The sequence below is a fragment of the Phyllostomus discolor genome, chromosome 4 (assembly GCF_004126475.2).
Source record: "Phyllostomus discolor isolate MPI-MPIP mPhyDis1 chromosome 4, mPhyDis1.pri.v3, whole genome shotgun sequence".
Classification (NCBI taxonomy): domain Eukaryota; kingdom Metazoa; phylum Chordata; class Mammalia; order Chiroptera; family Phyllostomidae; genus Phyllostomus; species Phyllostomus discolor.
In genome coordinates, this window is record NC_040906.2 from 143665831 (window position 1) to 143673510 (window position 7680).

Genomic DNA, 7680 nt, shown 5'->3' on the forward strand with positions numbered 1-7680 from the left:
TTTCTCAGAGCTCTATTTAAAAGATAGTAAAAGACTAGTAAGAAGTCTAACCCTACAATAATAAGGAGAATATGAAGGGGTCAGAGCAGATGAGAGATTTCAATAATTTTCTGGAAGATGGAAAGCGTGAGGCAGAGCAGAGAACGCTGTCACTGAGTGACATACAGAGATGGCTATTGTGAAGGGCATCGACTTTCCCTCCATAACCCCCAGAAAATGCCATACTGGTAAAGGCTGGCCACGACAGGTTGAGTTGAAAACAAAGGGGTTTGGAAAGCCTGTCTATGGAACAGTATAAACCCCCATTACCTTCCATGACGCTCACACACAAAATTCACAGCATTACAAGACTAACCTTCACTTCTTACACCTGCACTAAAAAAAATGGAAAGTACTCATAAAAAAATTATGGTGAGATCTAGGGTGGGTAGTATAAGTGTTGGTGCCTCAAATTACAGTACTTCTCATTCTCGTTCTGGCCTTGAGAGGACCCCGGTGTGACAGCCAGCTTCTTGCCCGCTCACAGTGTAGCACAGCTGAACAGACGACACACTCTGCCGTAAGCACACAGCTCAAATCAGCCTCTGTCTTGTGTCATGTTCAAATACGAATGGCAAGCATGAATCACACAGATCTGAGAATGAAAGACCAAGACAGATACACTAAAAATTTGACTCTAAAGCAAACAAAGGTAATTCAAGGAACAAAAATAATTTTGAAAAATTCTCTGAGGAAGTTAGAAATATTTGAGAGTGTGTTACACTCAGACAAAAACAAGATGCTATGGGGAAAATAAATAATCAGAGAAAATAACAATCTTAGAAATTTAAAATGTGGTTGATAACCACAGAAGATAAAAGGGTAAGAAATTGTAAGGAAAAATAGAAGAGAATTTTTCTTCATTGAAATTAAAGATATTTTTAAAATAACAGATTTTCAGGTGTATAGACAATACATGAAAAAATAACTATACCGAGACATATTGTTGTGAAATTTCAGAAACCTAAGAATAAAGAAATGCTGTCAGACAAGGGAAAACTAATCATTAACACAGAAATAAAATTCTGAATGAAATTCAATTTTTCTCAGACAACTCTTAGTCATGTAAAGATAATGGATATTTTCTCCCAAATTCTCTAAGGAAAAAATATTGATATTCAGTGTAGAATTCTGCTCTCGGACAAATTATTAAGCACATGGGTAGACAATCTGAGTCATGTAAGAACTCAGAAAATATATCACCAATGTAACTTCTCTTATGAAAGGATATAATTCAGAAAATATGAGAGAATGAACCAAGGAAGAGGAAGATGTTGACCCAAGAAACAGCGTTTCAATCCTTATGAACAATGAAAGGAATTACTAGAATAGCTGTGCAAATGGTCTAGAGAGCAACACATTTTGTGTACCCCAAAATGTGGTATTTAGGGACAAAGGAGATTCATAGATTTCATAGTAGACACTGAACAACAGAGAGAAATTTTTCAAAAACGGCAATCCAAAAGTAAAAGAAAAATAAGAGCTATACAAAAAAAGGAAATGTGATCAATACTCAGTATTCAGGGCTTGCCAGGCCTCACTAGCCCTCTGGAGTCAGGAGGGAAGGTACCTGCAGGAGCCCTGCCTCTGGCAGTTTGTGGATAACTGTGCTGGGGCCATCGGTGGTGGAGTCTTTTAACCAATCCAAGGTTTTCACAATTCTCCAGTGGGCATAAACCACAGACTACAAGGGAGTTTGACAGTGATTAAAACCAGGGCTCCGCCGTTGGGAGGTAGCTTTGCAGCCTGGGGAGGTCTGTCTTCCATGATTGGCTGCAGTGAGGTTCACATCAAAGGAGGACGCCTGGAACTTCGTCACGAGTGGAGCCTTAACAAGAGCCATCCTGGCTGCAAAAGATGGACCAGTGGCCAGAGTTGGGACATTCTTCTAGTTTTAATTGAAGGAGCTGACATCTTGTTGACAAGATTTGTCTCTGCACAGTTTCCCAGTGGTCTTCACGTTGCTGACCATCCTTCAAGTTGTCTTCAGCCCAGTTACCATCTTCACGTTTTGGAGAGGATGAGCTGTAGCAGCAGGACTTCTCTAACAGAGAGAGCTATGATTCAAGAAAGGCTCTCAGAACACCAAGTCACCGACCACTGGTAAAACCATAGGTGGGACAACTATGGCCAATTAAACTACAGACATTTAGCCCATTTTTCTATATAAAGAAACATAAGACTGGGGTGTTAAAAGATAATCCATGTATTTATTCTGTGGATTGCAGTTGTGATCTAAGTAGATGTCTAATATCTTTAAAATAAAACACGTTAAGTGCTGAGAAGATGAAGGACCACAAGACAAAGAGCAGTGAGACTTGGCCATCATCTCCTTTGGGACTTCTGCCAGTTTTGTGTTCTGTTAGTCAAAAATAAAAACTTCTGGAATTTGCCTTTTCTTTAAAAAAGAGAAAAAAGACACAGTACTTCGTTCTGAAGATCACATGATTTACATATTCAAAATAATGTAAATGCCTTTTATTGATTTTCAACTTTTAGAATAATCCTCAAGACAAAACATAGAAAACAATTATGATAACATAATGGAATATAAATATTATCACTATTAAAATTAAAATTAAAAATATAGAGTACAAATTGAAAGGAGAAATGGAGAGAAAGGATGCTTCAGTCTCCTATCCTCCAGATACAAAATTCTAAGATTTCTTTGTGATTTGTCAGAGCCTTCCCAACAGAATTGTATAGGGTGGGGGTGGGGGCAAAAGGAGTTTTAGTTGTGAGTACGCTAAACACAGACTTTATTCTTTTGTTATTATTTATTAATTATTGTGTTATTTTCCATACAAACAACTGTGAACCTAGTTTTGCCCCACCCTGTATTTCAGTTGCTCTCAGTGTTAACTAACTTACCAAGTTAAAAATACCCTTTATTGGTTTTTCCTTGTTCCCTGTCTTACTCTCCTCAGGCTTTTACTCCAACTTCTTGGAATCAACTCTCAAAGTATCTGCACCCAAGACCTTGTCTTTATTTGGTACCCCTTCAAATATAAAAGACATTTATTCAGTATTTAGTTAGAAAAATGATTGGGCATGGGAAGGGAAAAAGGCCTATCAAAGGTAAGAATGGCCATTTTAAAATGCTAGAGCCATATAAAATTTTATTGCTGTTGCATTCTTAGAATATCATGTGTTATATCATATTATACTTAATTTAGGTGTGTGTGAATTTTCTTAATATTCATCTGTACTATTTAGGGTTCCATGCAAGAAACAGAAATTAGTGTTTTCAAAGAGAAATATATTTTTTAAATTATACAATGGTATAAGCCTGAAGGAATAGAAGTCAGGGGCCACCAATATATTTTTAAAATATATTTTATTGATTATGCTATTACAGTTATCCCATTTTCCCCCTTCACTCCCCTCCACCCTGTACCCCCTCTCCCACCCATATGCCCCCCTTTAGTCATGTCCACGTGTCATACTTATAAGTTCTTTAGCTTCTACATTTCCCATACTATTCTTACCCCCCCATGTATTTTCAACCTACAATCTATGCTACTTGTTCTCTGTACCTTTTCCCCCTCTCTCCTCCTCCCACTCCCCTGTTGCTAACCCTCCATGTGACCTCCATTTCTGTGGTTCTGTTGCTGTTCTAGTTGTTTGCTTAGTTTCTTTTGGTTTTGCTTTAGGTGTGGTTGTTAATAATTGTGAGTTTGCTATCCTTTTACTATACATGTTTTTTCTTTATCTTCTTTTCTTAGATAAGTCCCTTTAACATTTCATAAAATAAGGGCTTGGTGATGATGAACTCCTTTAACTTGACCTTATCTGAGAAGAACTTTATCTGCCCTTCCATTCTAAATGAAAGCTTTGCTAAATAGAGTAATCTGGGATATAGGTCCTTGTCTTTCATGACTTGGAATACTTCTTTCCAGCCCCTTCTTGCCTGTAAGGTCTCTTTTGAGAAATCAGCTGACAGTCTGATGGGAACTCCTTTGTAGGTGACTGTCCCCTTATCTCTTGCTGCTTCTAGGATTCTCTCCTTCATTTTTATCTTGGCTAATGTAATTATGTTGTGCCTTAGTGTGTTCCTTCTTGGGTCCAACTTCTTTGGGGCTCTCTGAGCTTCCTGGATTCCCTGGAAGTCTATTTCCTTTGCCAGAATGGGGAAGTTCTCCTTTATTATTTGTTCAAATATGTGTTCAATCTGTTGCTTTTCCTCTTCCCCTTCTGGTACCCCTATAATTCGGATGTTGGAACGTTTAAAGATGTCCTGGAGGTTCCTAAGCTTCTCCTCATTTTTTGAAGTCTTATTTCCCCATTCTTTCCTGTTTGGCTGTTTTTTTCTTCCTTCTGGTCCACTCTATTGTTTTGAGTCCCAGTTTCTTTCCCATCACTATTGGGTCTCCGTGCATCTTCCTTCATCTCTTTTATGGTAACCTGCATTTTTTCATCTAATTTGCACCCAAAATCAACCAATTCTGTGAGCTTCCTGATCACCAGTGTTTTGAACTGTGCATCTGATAGATTGCCTATCTCTTAGTCGCTCAAAAGGATGAGTCCTGGGGCATTGATCTGTTCTTCTGTTTGAGATGTGTGTGTCTCTCTCTTTCTTTTTCTTTTTTTTTTTTTTTTTTGGTTTGGTCACTCCTGTTACAGTGAGGGGTGGAGCCTTAGATGTTCACCAGGGCTGGGCACCCCAGTCGCTAGATTGTGACATTGTATGTGGGTGTGGGGGTTGGGGGGGTAACAATGGTGGTAGCTCTGTTCTCCTGGGACCTCAGTCCCTTCTCTGGGATCCTGGGCTGTGCACTCTTCCCTGGTCCACAATCGCCACCTCACTGGGTCTGCCAGCTGCCGCTTGCGTACTCAGGGTCCACTCGCTGCAAACTTGTGCACCCTGGATGCCTTACGCGCTCCCAGTTGCCTTATCTGCCCAGTTCTCCCTGTTCTCCTTGCGCGGAGACCCGCACCTGGCTGCTCCTCTCTGCACCTCCTACCAGTCTGGATGAACAGGTCTACTTCAACTTCTTGGCTGTCCAACTTCCATTCGGATAAATTCTCTGACAGTTCTAGGTGTTATTCTACCTCTAAATTGTTGTTGTTCTAATCTTGGTTGTGCGTGGAGGTACGGTGCATCCACCTATGCTTCCATCTTGCCGGAAGTCACCACCAATATATTTTTTAATCCAAGAAACCAGAAACTGCGGCTGAGATTCAGAGGTCAGAAAACTGCTTCAGCCATGGCCACCACCATCAGTGACATCACAGTGGATCCACACCAAGGAAGCTGATGATAAATGATGGAACATGGAATCCAGCTGCTGTGGATGTTAAGTCCATCAGCGCTGTTTTGGCTTCCTTCTCCCTCCAAAAAACTCAGTCACTCCAGTATATTTCATTTGTAAAATATAAACCAGATACAGGACTCTAGCCTCAAAGGAAGTCAGGAAATGTGGCTTTTAGCACTCTAAACCATGCAGTGTGTGATATGGGAGAGGGGATAAAAAAGAGGTAGGAATGAATACCATGGACCTAAAGACAGTATCAGGCACAATCTGCTGTGTTAGTTACCCAACATCCATAATCTTCTGCCCATATTTAACTTCAAAACAAAAACCAGAGTAAAAACAGCATGCTCCATGCCCTTGGCTGGTGTGGCTCAGTGGATTTAGTGCCGGCCTGCAAACTGAAAGGTAACTGGTTTGATTCCCAGTCAGGGCACATGCCTGGGTTGCTGGCCAGGTCCCCAGTTGGGGGCCTTTGAGAGGTAGCCAATCGGTGTATCTCTCACACATTGATGTTTCTCTCCCTCTTTTTCTCTCTCCCTTCCCCTCTCTGTAAAAATAAATAAATAAAATCTTTAAAAAAACAGCTTGCTCCTAATCTTGCGTAATACAATTGTTCCTCATATAAACAAAAATAAACTCATTCTCCCCTAAAAGAGAAGATCCAAAATCTATTCACTGCTTGTAGTGATATTGTTCATTTATCTTCTGGTTGTTATAATTTCACCTTGATAGCCTTTAAATTAAAGAATAAATTATAAATTTCACCACCATTAATATGCTTTATATCAAGTAGGAATGGAAAGAGGGAAAATTTTTCATTGTTATGCAAATATAAACATAAAGCAAAAAATACATGTAAAACTATTTCAGATCTCGTTCCTGCAACTAGTCATGAAACCATAAATAGTATGGTTCACTTAATTTTTTTAATCCTCACCCAAAAAAAGAAAGGGAGAGAAAGGGAGAAACATCTCCCTTAATGAACCCATTGAGTAAACATGGGGTGTCTAGGAAAACAGGCTAATTAACGTCCATAAAATGGGTCACCCTGTCTTTCTGTTTATTGAGAGCCTCTTCTACAGTTGGGTGCCTTAGGTAAACTTTTACCTGGGACACAAATAATGTCACATCCTGAAATCCTCAGAACCTTTTGTCACCAATTCTCAGTTTCACTCTTTTCAAGTCCTTGAACATCTGGCCAAACCATTATCAACTCCCAAGAAAGAGGGGCAACTGGATCTACTGCCCAAAGTCCTTTCATTGGAAGGATTTTCCTTCCACATAGCTTTCAGGTCTATTCCTAAGGGGAGGCATAATGTTGCCACAGTCCATTTCTAGCTTGTGTTTGCATATTTTGAGAAATAGTTTTTAAAACAGACTCAATTATTTTCTTTCGGTTTCTCAATAAGGGCTTCAGCATAAATTAAAAATGTACCCCAGATGGTTGGAATGAAGAGCCTTTAATAAAGAGATTGCTTATAGAGGTGTAGGTAAGGTTGAAAGAACAGAGCATGGTGAGGTATCCAGACACTAGCAAAAGTGTGATGCTATTATCATCCCTAGAAGTGAAGATACAAGAGAAGAAAACAGTGTTCTTGGAGTTCAGCGAGAATTAAGACTATGGATAAGAGGCTTCCCAGCTGGGCCTGTGGTTGTGGAGGGAAGTAGCTAGGTTCAGAGATGTAGCACCAAAGCAGTGAGAGCATGGAAGAGATGTCCCACCACTCTATCCATTCACCTGTTGATCACTATTGACTAAATCCAACTGAAAGTCAGCTGGCTGGGAAGCCAAGGTAATGCAGTACCCAAATGGGTCAGTATCCTAGGATACCAAACAAGGCAAAATTGATCAGAGGCACACAAACATAACCAGCCAACAATTCATACGAACTTCCAAGAGGTCAAACATGTGTGTTGAGGGAGAAGTGTCAATGCAGCAGGCATGAAGAAATAGTGGTCTCAGGCACTGCTCTTGCCTCTGGCCTGTGCCTTCATAATCTTTCACTTGGTAAGAGTGCTGCTACGTGCACCCTAGTTTATGGCATGGAGATCAGGTAACACCCAGCCCATGACAGGCAGCTCAGCTGACAATCATGTAACATTCCACAACCAGAACACAAATTTCTACCTTGGTCCAGAAGCAATCCAGAATCTGTTTCTTAAAAGAATAGTTATTTGGAGAATAGACTGAGGCTTTGCCCTAAAATCCTAGAGGCCTGCTCTGTACTTCTAAATCAAGGCTTGCTAGAGGCCCCAATAGAATTCCATTCTGCCAGACACTTCAAACCCCATTTGATCTGTTGGATCTTAAGGTTCAACTCACAGAGTAATTTGCATGCCGTCCATAGTAGTAATAATGCCTTCTCTTACTCTGGCCCCATTCAGA

At 40.1% G+C, this 7680-nt stretch overlaps 1 pseudogene; it reads left to right on the forward strand.

Annotated features, from left to right (window-relative positions):
- The first annotated feature begins 284 nt into the window (after positions 1-284).
- On the forward strand, positions 285-2261 carry LOC114495035 (annotated as a pseudogene).
- The last annotated feature ends 5419 nt before the right edge of the window (positions 2262-7680 follow it).